We start from the raw sequence: 13,244 nt of genomic DNA, 5'->3' as shown, positions 1-13,244 counted from the left end.
CAGCCTGGAAATTTGCATCTCTGCCTTGTGTTTTCATTTAGCCCTTTGTATTTCTCTCTGCCGCTGGGAAAAACCCCTCCTTGCGAGCTACCTTTTTTAAAAAAAAAAAAAGACAAAAAGCGAACCCCTCTACATCCCCTTGACTAATGTGTGCGTGTTTGTTTTGTATCGGGTTGCTGCTACACGTGCATAATTCACCTCTGCTTTAATTTTGCAAAAGAAGCCAGAGCAGCACAACCTATTTAGTTGCCTTTTGTTTAATTAGCAGCTTCGTGCTTCAGTAGCTTTGGGAGTGTTGCCGAGGGTTACTTTGTTGCTATCGTGGTTAAATCGTCCACCCCACCCCCCCTTTCGCTGCTCCTAGACCCCTTTTTACAGCTAGTTCTAATCGCTGTTGCTATTTTCCCTGTGCTTGCTAACATTTTCAGTGTTTAAGGCTTAGAGGGAACTGCTGAATGTTTTTCCCTTTGCCGAGTTGCTGAGGGTTGCCAAGACGACCATGAAGCAGTGTGCATCGCCATTTTAATAGAACACGTGGCCACAAAGTTTACAAAAAGTTAAAATTCCTTGCCTTTTCTGGTCGCAAACTACAGTGAGTCTGCTTTTAAAACCCTTAACTGTGAGCTGCTGATATAGATATTGCGGGGTAAATTGCCCCTTGATTGCTTCCATTCACTGAGCCATTGGCCTTAATTACTGCAGTTGCTATAGTTATGTTTGCATATTACCAGCCTTTTTCCCAATTTTGCCCTCAGTGTCGGACTATTCCCTGGGACAGGGAAGGATTGCTGGGTCCCCTTTGTTGATTTTTGCTTCGCAAAGGTTCCCAATAAGTCGCGTAGAAAATAAAAAATGAGAGAGTCGGCTGAACTGCTGCTTAAGGGCTTGGCAGTTTCTACCTATCAGCAAAATCACCTTAATCCCAGTTTCTTTGTTTCCCTGATCGCCGTGCAGTCTTGGGTCGGATCCAGTAATTACTGCTTAAGTACTGCTTTATTGCCCAGCAGTTTCCTGTCAGCCTGCTTACATTGTTTCCTGATCGCCTAGCTGACCAGATCGCCTGGCCTTTAGATATATTTGCTCCTCTGCAGTTTACTTTGCCAATAGCAGCAGTTGTTACATAGTTTAGCTGCGGGGAAGTTTTATCAGGCCCATAGCAGTTTTGTTACACAGTATAGCTGCTCTGAATTATCTGGGCCGGCTTTAAGTGAGACGTTGCTTGCTACTATAAAACGCTTACCTGTTCTTTTAACATTTTGTTACATGCTTCCTGTTGCAAGTCCTCCCCCCCCCCCGTTTTGTTTCAGTATTGTATTCTCAATTGTTTAAGAAACAGTACTTGCTGCCTTAGCCTCTTTAAGCTGTGGATTGATTATTTGAATTTGGCATCTGCTAGCTATTATTACATCTGCATACAAAATTCTCTTTCAGAATAAAAATACAATAAAATAATAATTAAATAATAATGAATGATAATAAAATCAGGACCTCTCTTCATGTTACCACACATTTAGCCCAGTAATAATAAATAAGTAAAAAATTAATAATAATAATAATAAAATCAGGACCTCTCGTCATGCTACCACACATTTAGCCCAGTATCCTTACTTCTTTTAGGGTAAATTTCATCATAAGGAAATCCCAGTATTAAGACTGCTTAGGATCTTTTTACATTTCGAGTGAATTTAACTGGTAGTGGCTTTTCCTTTTATGCTGCGGTTTGCTTGCTTCTATATCTCTGTGGGCATCACACTAAAAGAAGAAGAAGAAGCCTGCTTCTGGCCAGTATACACTATACTGTACTAGATTCCCTTTGAAATAGCTCTGTTGATGGGAGCACGGTGCCTTAAAACGGCAGGGTTGCACACTGATCCCCATGTGGGACAGCTGCATATTCATGCATTGCAGGGGGTTGGACTGGATGACCTACAGACCCCTTCCAAGGCTACAGTCTATTCAACTCACTGTCCCAGCATAAATGTACTTTAGGGTGGTTTGATTTATAGCGTCCTTTTTGGAAAGTAATAATATAATAAATAAATAAATAGGGCATCCCCAGGGGCCGCCAATCAGTTCATTGGCACCACTTTAGCTAATGGGGGCTCCTGCTGTCACCTTGCCGACAGAGTATGATTCTGGTTCTCATCCTGAGGTGGAGTTATTGTTTCTGGGTTGGCAGGATAGTAGTGATATAAAAAAAAGGGGGGGGAGAGAGAGAAAGAAACAAAACACACACACACACACACACATACAAAAAAAAAAAAACACAAAACAAAACCAGGGTCGCAGGTTCCATCCCCATATGGGGAAGGCTGCATATTCTTGCATTACAGGGGGATGGGCTGGATGACCTCTTGGGTCCCTCGAACTCTAAGGTCAAGTCAAACTCTGAGGTACTGTTTCTAGGTTGGTAGGATAGTAGTGTTGTTAACGCCAAGTTTGCAGGTTCAATTCCCATATTGGAAGCTGCGTACTCTTGCAATACGGGGGGCTGGACTAGATGACCACCAGGGGAGGAAAACAAACTAACTAACTAACAAACACAAAACAAACAACAACAACAACAAAAAACTCAGATTCTATGAAGCAGATGTAGCTTGGGGGTTGCATAACGCCATAACCTTCAACAATTTTCTGATGGAATTAGGGGCACCCTACCATATTCCTACTTTTTCCACACCTTTAAAAGATTCCACATCCTTAAAAATTTTGGTTATTGAATTCAGACTTGTCCCCTGCGAGAGTCCGGGATGCACAGTAGACTGCTTTAAATGGTGTCTAGTCCAGGTGTGTCCAAGCCCACGCCAAACAAACTTCAGCATTCTTAATTAAAATAAATAAATAAATAAGTATTGTCAATCCAGTCAGTGTGCATAATATTGAGTCACATTATTGAGAATAAACCCCGCTTCCTGAGGGGTCCTGCTTGCTAGGCGATGCAGACAATATTGGGGCATTGGCTGGTCATCAGCATAGATATTATCAACACTCGGGGGCATATTGTTTGGTGACTGTTTTTTTTGGCAAGAGCAATATTGGTTTGCAATCTTATTTATTCGATTAGAACCACAGGGACACGTCAGGCTGTTTCTATGCTTGGTCGCTGATTAACCCACTCCCTCCCCGTTAATTGCCTGCGTACATTCTGCCCATTGCAAATCTCATTGATGGCAGTATGAAACAGTGCTTTAAATAAGAAATAAGTACACCAATAATAATAATTATTAATATTTAATAATAATAACAATAAGCACCGTGCAGATATTTACAATCTCAAATATCTTTTGTATTGTTTCGAATATAATTGGATTAATGTTACTACTGCAATAATACATATTAATAATAATAATAATAATTAAAACAACAACAAAGCATATATTACAATCCGTGCTTTCTATCGCTTTGTCCTGGGCCCTGTAGTTTATTTTGAGAATGATTTTGCTGGGCTGCTTAGCCTCGGGCTAAGGATGGCGTGGTTTGTGTACCACTAACAGCCTTACTTAAATATAAAATTAGAGGTCTTTGAGGCCAGGATTCCAGTTCAGAGCTCATTCACTTTTGGTTGGGAATCCCAGCATATATTAGCACAATATGAGGGTTTATGCTGTTGGATCTTTCGAGATCCAAAACTCCCCTCTTCCAGAGTTCTTCACTTCCCCTAGCACGCATATGGTGGTTTCAGTCTCTGGGGACTCTTGAACTTCGCAAGCCAGGCTGGCCATTCGGGGCGCTTCTGGCTGGGTAAACCGCTGGACTTCATTCCTCTTCATATGGGTGTACTCCTGACTGAACTTCTTGGATCTTTACAAGGGGATATCTCTCTGGCAGGACAATTGGTAATTCTTTCCACATTATCAGATTCAGTCAGGGCTCCTTCATGGACACCAGTGGTGCATGAAGTTGGCGGTTACATACAATTTAACCTTTCCAAGTTTCTTCTCATTGTAGTGGCTCTTCACCTTGGTGGAAGGACTTCAGAGATCTCTGTGTTTGTCTTTGGATTGATAGTCGAGCTGTCGTAGGTGTCCTTGCAGAGCAGGCGTCGAATTCCAAGAGGATGTCGCTCCGCTCTGTGCATTTGTGCAGCTTTGCCTTAAGTTTATCATCAACTTCTCAGAATTTTTTCCCGGGGTTACTAATGGCATTGCGTTGACATACCTCAACGGGCTGAGGGAGTAGTGGCATCTTATAAGAGGGCCTGGGCGGATGTGATGGACTTAGGTCCAAAATCATTGGTGTCAGACTTTGTGGCCTTTTGGCTTGCCTGGTTACTATTGCATGCTATTTAACCTTTGGAAGTTTCTTTCATAATAGTTCCAGTTCACCCTGGATGGAGGACTTCAGAGATCGCCACGTTCCTTTGGGATGGATAATCGAGCTGTCATCGGTACCCTTGCAAAGCGGTCCAAGATGATGTCACTCCCACTCTGCGCAATTGTGCAGCTTCACCTTAAGTTTCTCTTCGACTTACCAGCACATTTATTTCTGGAATTACTAACGGCATCGCGATGCCTAGCCTCGATGGGCTGTGGGAGAAGCGACATATTGGCTCTGTCCACTCTTATGGCTGATTTCATTGACTTTCGGTTCAAAGCCTTTGGCTTTCAGATTTTATGGCCTATGGGGCAAATCTGGGGATATCAGGCACAGTCAGCCCTCCCGCCACAGATCAGGTGCTTTAATACCTTGCCTGACTGTGTTACCTGGACGTGTGGTTAAGTCTTTTACTAGCCTGACAGCCGCTATTCCTCTCTTAGCTTAAAAATTGAATAAGAATCGGTAAAGGACACCAGGCGATTCCTTCAGTTAAGGACACCCACGCCTGGCCCCTTCATCATCCATCAGGAGGGGTGTGCGAGCTCCCTGCCCCTGACCAGTCTGTCAAGGGCACTTGGTTATCCGACCTAATTCTATCCGATACATAACTATTGCTTCACATGGACAGGAGAGGGAAGAGTCCCTGTGTGGTACTGCACATTCCTTCCGAATTCGGTCTGCTACAGCAGTGGTACACATGGGCCTCTCATTGGAGAGAATAAAAGATTTGGGTCAATGGAAGTCCAAGCTTACAAGGGTTACCTCCGCTGCACAATGTGACTAAGCAACTGAGTTTGGCAAATCACTTACATTCTTTTGCTTTGTTCTCAGGAGATAATACGGTGAATATCTGGATGGTTGATCACAGTACCATGCCCAGGCGCGCGCCCTTGATTGGAGACTGGGTCCCAATTTGGGGCTACCTCCACGGGTCAAAGTTTCCTGCTTTACAAGGAGATGGAAGTGCTGGGACAGACTCCTGCCAGCTGTGTAGGCCAAGGCCGCCAGGGCCGCCTCACAAAATCCCCCTGTTTTATTGGAGGTGCAGCCCGGTGGAAATGATTTGGCTTACTGTAAAGGCGTTGATTTGCACTGAAGATTTTAAAGACTTTGTCGAGCTGGGGACTGCCTTTCCAAATCTTGAACTATCTTTGGTCTTCACTGCTGAAGAGACGCATTTTGCGCGACTTTCACAACCCTGCTGCTATTGATAAATGAAGGAAATTGTTGGTTCTGGCAGTGGCCAGAAAGGTTTCAGCTTCAAATGGACAAAGTGACCAGAAAGGTTTCAGCTTTGAATGGACAAACTATCTTGTGCCCAGCCATAGGATTCTGAGAGGCCCCAGGGTGAGTCCTAGTTGAAGGACTCACAAAACGGTGGTTAATCCTTCACAGACTGCCAGCACAGCAGGCTGGAGTCATATGACTGCAAGGCGTTCCTGTACCGTGTTGATGGCATTCACCTCTCAAATGAGGGAAATGGTGTTTGGCTTGCTGACATTCCTTTTGCAAGGCGTCCCTGTACCGTGTTGATGGCATACACCTCTCAAATGAGGGAAATGGTGTTTGGCTTGCTGACATTCCTTTTGCAAGGCGTCCCTGTACCGTGTTGATGGCATACACCTCTCAAATGAGGGAAATGGTGTTTGGCTTGCTGACATTCCTTTTGCTATTAGGTATTGGTTGCGGTTGTGGGGGTATTGGCGGCGAGCCCTTTGGGCTCGATTGGCGGTAGGCATTGGATTATCTCGTGAAGGTACAGGTGTGGGGGGGAGGTTGCGGCCATCACCTCCCCCAAAATGCGGAAAGGTACTCCCTTAAGGAGTCCGGGGGCGTTGCCAAGTCCGAAGCCGTGGTAGGTGAGGGCCAGAGGGCACGCCCCTAGCGGTGGCCCCAGGATGAGCTCCTAGTTGATGTGCATCGCAGGACTCATCCAACGGTGGTTAACCTTTCACAGACTGCCAGCAGAGCGGGCTGGAGTCAGATATAGTCGGTTAGATCCAATGCCTAGGCCAATACCCCTCTACATCCGTAATCAATAAAGTTGTGGCCTTCTATGCCCATTAACCTTATGCAATGTGTCTAGTGTTTTTATTTCTCGGGGAGGCATCGGGGTATCGCCACACAAAGTCTCTTCCCCACCTCGGGGGGAGGAGATGTTGTGGGCGCCACGAGGCCTTCACGTGGGGGGGAATGGTTAGCATTCCCCCCAGCCCATTGGTCATCTCCCTGCCGCGGCACGCCCCTAGCACAGCCAATTAGGTTGCTCTGGGGGGCGTGGCTCGCCTATTTGAACAAGAGCGCGGCAGGGACTCTGCCTTGCTTCTTCTGGATTCAACAACTGCGTTTCTCCCACCCACCTCCCCCACGTAGGCAGGGTTTCTTCGTGACAGTGCTATGGACTACGGTTGGTCGCCTATTGGGGCCTGGTAGGAGTTTTTCCCACTTGGCAAATTGGCTCAGGCCTTGTGGTTTTCGCCTACCTCGTAGCTACTCGTCACAACTTGGGTTTTGGCGGTAGGCATTGGATTATCTCGTGAAGGTACAGGTGTGGGGGGGAGGTTGCGGCCATCACCTCCCCCAAAATGCGGAAAGGTACTCCCTTAAGGAGTCCGGGGGCGTTGCCAAGTCCGAAGCCGTGGTAGGTGAGGGCCAGAGGGCACGCCCCTAGCGGTGGCCCCAGGATGAGCTCCTAGTTGATGTGCATCGCAGGACTCATCCAACGGTGGTTAACCTTTCACAGACTGCCAGCAGAGCGGGCTGGAGTCAGATATAGTCGGTTAGATCCAATGCCTAGGCCAATACCCCTCTACATCCGTAATCAATAAAGTTGTGGCCTTCTATGCCCATTAACCTTATGCAATGTGTCTAGTGTTTTTATTTCTCGGGGAGGCATCGGGGTATCGCCACACAAATCCCATTGTCAACAGTTGTAATATACAACCGCTACACTTGACTGACCTCAGCTGTAGCAAAGTCTCTGCAGGCTGCATGCGAATCACAAGGAACAGATGTAACTTCTGGAATTGTTCCTACCTCAACTAGTTTTCTAACTAGTGTTATTGGCGCCCGCCCTGTGGAATGCCCTCCCATCAGATGTCAAGGAAATAAACAACTACATAACTTTTAGAAGACATCCAAAGGCAGCCCTGTTTAGGGAAGTTTTTAATGTTTGATATTTTATTGTGCTTTTAATATTCTGTTGGGAGCCACCCAGAGTGGTTGGGGAAACCCGGCCAGATGGGCGGGGTATAAATAACTTCTTCTTCTTCTTCTTCTTCTTCTTCTTCTTCTTCTTCTTCTTCTTCTTCTTCTTCTTCTTCTTCTTCTTCTTCTTCTTCTTCTTTTCTTCTTCATTTAGGCTTTGCTTATTACCAGGTGCAGAGTATGAGGAAGCTTTTGCTTATGCCAATGCCTTCCTGCTTGCTTAAATGGACAGCCCTCTATCCTGTGCTTATTGGGCTTGACCTCCTAGCAGCTTTTTAACACAGGGGGCTATCCTCTTCCTTTACAAACCCATCTGCCTCTAGGTTTTGGGATTCTGTTCTCAGGGGTTTCTATTCTCTCTCTACCAGGTTGTCATGGAGACCAGGCATTTCTAGCAGAGTAATTACTCCACTTCTACTCAGGCACCCGAGGGTGTCTTTTAATCGGGATCATGACAACGAGGGCAATTGGATGGGGACTTGGCTAATAAGGGTTCAATGCTGATGCTAAATCCCAAGTTAAAAATGCAGCGCCCAACACCATTACAACATGAATAACAACAACAACTATAATAAACATTAATAATGATAAACCGACAAGCCAAAACAAGTGTTGCATTTATGTACATTGCACATCTGATGTGTGGAGTATGGCAAGTTTTGACTGTTCTGTTCAATATGCACTTTTAGTTCTTACATTGTGACATGCTAGTCTGGGCTGGGTTAGCTTGTTCAGTGGTGGCCCAAAATCATGTTTGGGTGGTATTACTTGGTGGAATGGTAAGGCAAAGTGGTGCAATGATTAGGTCACTATAGCCAACATGGCACCCTCCAGATATTGTGGACTACAACTCCCAGCATCCCTGGTCATTGGCCATACTGGTAGGGGCTGATGGGAGCTGTAGTCCAAAACTTCTGGCTATCCCTAGTTTAGACAATTGGCCTAGGGCAGGCATCCCCAAACTGCGGCCCTCCAGATGTTTTGGCCTACAACTCCCATGATCCCTAGCTAACAGGACCAGTGGTGGGATGGGAATTGTAGTCCAAAACATCTGGAGGGCCAAAGTTTGGGGATGCCTGTCCTAGGGGCTACAGAAAGCCAGGCTCCAATCCATATTTATCTCTGCTGCTTACTGAGTGGCCTTTGGCCAGTCAGCATCTCTCAGCCCAGTGTCCATCAAAGGCTTGTGAGGATTAAATGTGTGGGAGAAAGCTTGAGCTTCTTAGAGGTAAACCAGAATATAAATGAAGTAGCTGTAGATTTTATACCAGGAATGTAGCATCCGTGGTTTTCCAGGTGCTGCTGGTCTCCATTTCCCACCAACCCCAGCTAACATGGCCAGGAGCCAATGATGGCGGTTTTAGTTAAAGTGAGCAGGATGTTTTCTGTGGATTTTCTCTCTCTTTGCTTTTGGGTTCTTTACTTTACCAGTAGACTGTACCAAAGACTTGCAGGACACCTAGCTATTATTCTTCCTGATCAAGTCCCTGCCCCTGCCCAGGTACAAAAAAAAAATATTTTTCACATTTTGGTAGTCTTACCTTACATTTGCATCTTGTACAATGCCAAAGAGGTTTTACATATGGGTTAAATCCGTATCAGTGGAGAAAATGAATGGAATAACTATTGGGGGGGGGGATATTAACCAGGACTTTCAGTTTGTCTGTAACAGATGGACATCTTTTGAGATACCTGGGAATAATAATAAGGCAAAGTCTTCCAGTATCTAAAATGGGGTTACATCTTTAAAAGGCTACATTTTGATTCAGGTTAAGTACAGATGTTAACAATACAAGAATACAGTATGTTGGTTTTACAGAACACAAGCCTTCCACAATCTTGTTTTGTGTGTGTGTGTGTGTGTGTGTGAGAGAGAGAGAGATGCTTAATCTCTTTCTGTTCCTGTCTTTAAATTGTATCAGTCTCCATTTGTCTACCTACCCCCTGCTCGGTTAACATTTCTTTGGGCAGTTACTGCATCCCGTGGCTCTAGGTGTCATTAGGATGCTGAAAATACTCAACTCTTGCTTGACTACTCTTGCCCTGGTCTCTGTGATTTAGTCCTGCAATGCGAGCTGCCTTTCAGATTTACCAGCATGGATTTCTTCCTGCAGGCTTAAACTCAACATGTTAAAAAACAAAACAAAAAACCCTGCTCTTTCTACTTTACTACTCAAATTGATTCAGCAGCCCAAACCTGCTGGTACTTCTCCCTTCAGAGCATTGCTGAAGTCTCTGCCTTTCTAGGTTTCCCCACAGCTAAGAACTTGGCCCTTGCTTTAGCTCTTTCCTGCCTCTCTTACCACAACTGACTTTTCAATTGCTTCCCTTTCTGCCATCTTGAGCCATGCATTTCTTTCACCAAATTTATTACTTCTGCTACCTCTTATAAACAAATGCTTGTACTCCTATTTTCTTTCAATAGTTTATTACCCCTTTTCTCAGTTTTCTTCATCTTTCTGCCCTTATTTGCAGAACCCTTCATGGTTGCACCCCTGCACACCCCTGATAATTTCCTGTTATGGCTGCAGTTGTAAACTTTGCTTAGAGTCCCTTTCCATTCCACTCATGCTCCTAATAATAATAATAATAATAATAATAATAATAATAATAATAATAATAATTTATTATTTATACCCTGCCCATCTCGCTGGGTTTCCCCAGCCACTCTGGGCGGCTTCCAACAGAAAAATAAAATACAATAATCTATTACACATTAAAAGTCAATAATAATTTTTTATTATTATCATTTACAAATGTTTAAACTATCCTTTTCTTTATTGCTGCCCCTTACTTTTGAAATATCTGCGATGTCTCCTCTGTTTCTGCTTTCAGCATTCAGTTTTAAACCCCTTCTGTTTAATTTTTTTGAGAGATCTTTTCACTCCTAATAAGTCAAGAGACACCCTCGCAATTACAATTTTAAATGTGGTTTCCCTTGCAGTTATGTAAATACACATTACCCCTGGCTCATCCTTTTTCCCAACCTGCCATTTGCCTTTCAGACAGAATTCTGGTTTAAAACCTGTGTTTGTATAGGGCCAGGCACACTGCTGGCATAGAATCAAAGAATCATAGAACTCCAGAGTTGGAAGAAAACCCGAGAATAGCCTAGTTAAACCCTCTGCAATGCAGGAATCTCCATTAAGCACCCATGACAAATGGCCATCCAATCTCTGCTTGAAAAGTTTGACTTCCAGCATATAGAAAGATCCCTTTGCCAGCCTAAAACATTTTGTCCCAATAATTATTGGGATCGTCTGGAAAAGAAAGAACATTCTTGGGAGAATTGACATTTTTATCAAGGATATCCTACCCCATAAATACAAGTTCAATTTATTCCATTTATTTAAATATCCTTTAATTTCCTTCCACTTCATCACATAATTATCCTTATACAATTTGGTATTTTTATTTGCAATCCAGATCCTCAAATACTTAGCTTTCGTGGTGATTTTAAGGCCTGTTACCCTTTCCAATTCTTCCTGTTCCTTTCCCCCCATATTTTTCATTAATAATTTAGATTTTTCTTTATTTAACTTGAAGCCCGATACTCCTCCGTACTCAGTCAATTTCTTTAAGGCTTCTTGTATACTTTCTTCTGGATTTTCTGTAATAATAATTACATCGTCCGCAAATGCTTTAACTTTATATTGTCTATTACCTAGACTAATCCCCTTAATTTTTGGGTCCTTTCTTATCGCTATTAGGAGTGTTTCCAGCATCACAATGAACAAAAGTGGGGATAGAGGTGCCTCTTTCAATTAGGAATTCTTCAGTTATTTCATTATTAATTATTAACTTAGCTTTCTGGTCTTCTTAAATCGGTTTAATACCATTCAAGATTTTGTTCCCAAGTTTCAAACTTTCCACAGTGTGAACCAGAAAATTCCAGGCCACACTGTTGAAAGCTTTCTCTGCATACACCAATAACAGTGCCACTTTCTTACTAGGTTTCATATCAATAAATTCTAGAAGATCAACCACTACTCTTGTATTATTTTTTATCTGTCTCCCTGTGAAAAAGCCATTCTGATCCTTACCTATTATTCTGTTCAAACATTTCTTCAATCTATTTGCTAACACACCTGCAAAGATTTTATAATATAGGCTTTACAGGTATCCCAAATGATTTTCCTACCTGTCCCATGTCTCTCGTTAATTTCGAAAAAATTCCTTCAACAATTCTCTCATTTTATTCACCTTTTGCTCATCTCTCCATACCTCATCATTCATCCTCCATCTCCCTCTCGTATGGTTTTTTTTTTTTAAATTATGTGTATATTCACTGGATTATTATCTGAAAGAGATTTGTTCAAAATCTCTGCTTTTACCACTCAATGTCAATTTTTTCAAGGCCCAAATTGCAACTATTCTCCCTCCCGATTTTTTTATCTTTGGAAAAATAGGTTATATCCTTTTCAGTGGGATGCTTCAGTCTCCAGGTATCAAATAAATTAAGATTATCTGTCAACTGGGAAAACGATAGTGGTAGTCTGCCTCAGTTTGATTTTCCCCCTCTCGGTTCTATCCATTTCAATAGATATAACTCCATTCAAATCTCCCATCAAAATTATCTTTCCATTCTCAAGTTCCCAAAGCTTCTCTTCCAATTTCCTGTAAAATTTGGATTTGTTATTATTTGGGGCATACACTCCTACCACAATGATCTTTTCTTGATTTATTTGTATTTCTACTCCTACTATTCTACCTTCTTCATCTTGAAATATTAGTTGTGGGGTTAAAGCTGGTTTTACATAAATTACCACTCCTCTCTTCATTTTTTCTCCCACGGCTATAAACTCCAGACCCGGGTTCTTATTTTTTTTTCATACCCGTATATGATCTTTCCCTTCTTTAAGATAATTCTACTTTGTTCCTTTTCAATTTACTATTCGATGGTTAACGTTCAGTGTGGAAGCACTCCTCTAATATATACCACAGCTCTATATTCTGATATAAACAGATTCTATAATAGAAGTTTTCATTCCTCTCTTCCCCAAAGTAAAATGCCCTCATAAAGACTGTTTTGAGCTTTCCACCACTTGGGAAGGAGGGGGAGGGAGACAAAATGCCTGCTATTACAATCAATGCAGCAGCTTTCATATAAAAATAAGGCCTACATGCTGGCCAAAAACACATTAAAAAAAAATCTCTTTGGGGAAACAGAAACTGAACACAGAAGCAGGGCCATCTTAAAGAAAACTACACATGATTAATCTATTAATTTCCTTCTATTTTGTGTGCAGGAAGAATTATAAGAAACTGGTCTCACTACACTCCTTAGTAGCTTCATTCAGAGCAATTCTGCTTCTCAAAGAAATTGAGACCAGCTGGTAAATAGGATTCATTCCACATCAATAAAAATCACAGAAGCAAAAATAAAGTTTCACATTCTAATTCTAGCACTGCAGTTCTAGTATTAAGTCTCATGATCTCCACACCCTGCATTTATTTTTACACTTGTCATTTGTTCACTCCCCCTGCATTTATTTTGCTACATTTCTTCTCTTCAGAAAAGACTTGCCACTTCCATAACAAACACCTTTCTAAAATTCTGCATTGTTAGAAGCACGCGTAAATATGTGTGACTATGACACATTGTCTAACTTAATAATTCTGCTAACAGCTCCAAGTTTTCTTTCATCACATACACTTGCGTGTGCACCAACCTCACCACATTTCCCCCATTTTTAACGAGATGAAGGAGGAGATGGGCT

Source organism: Zootoca vivipara, chromosome 2 (assembly GCF_963506605.1).
Source record: "Zootoca vivipara chromosome 2, rZooViv1.1, whole genome shotgun sequence".
Taxonomy (NCBI): domain Eukaryota; kingdom Metazoa; phylum Chordata; class Lepidosauria; order Squamata; family Lacertidae; genus Zootoca; species Zootoca vivipara.
Note: the sequence above shows the minus strand (reverse complement) of the source record.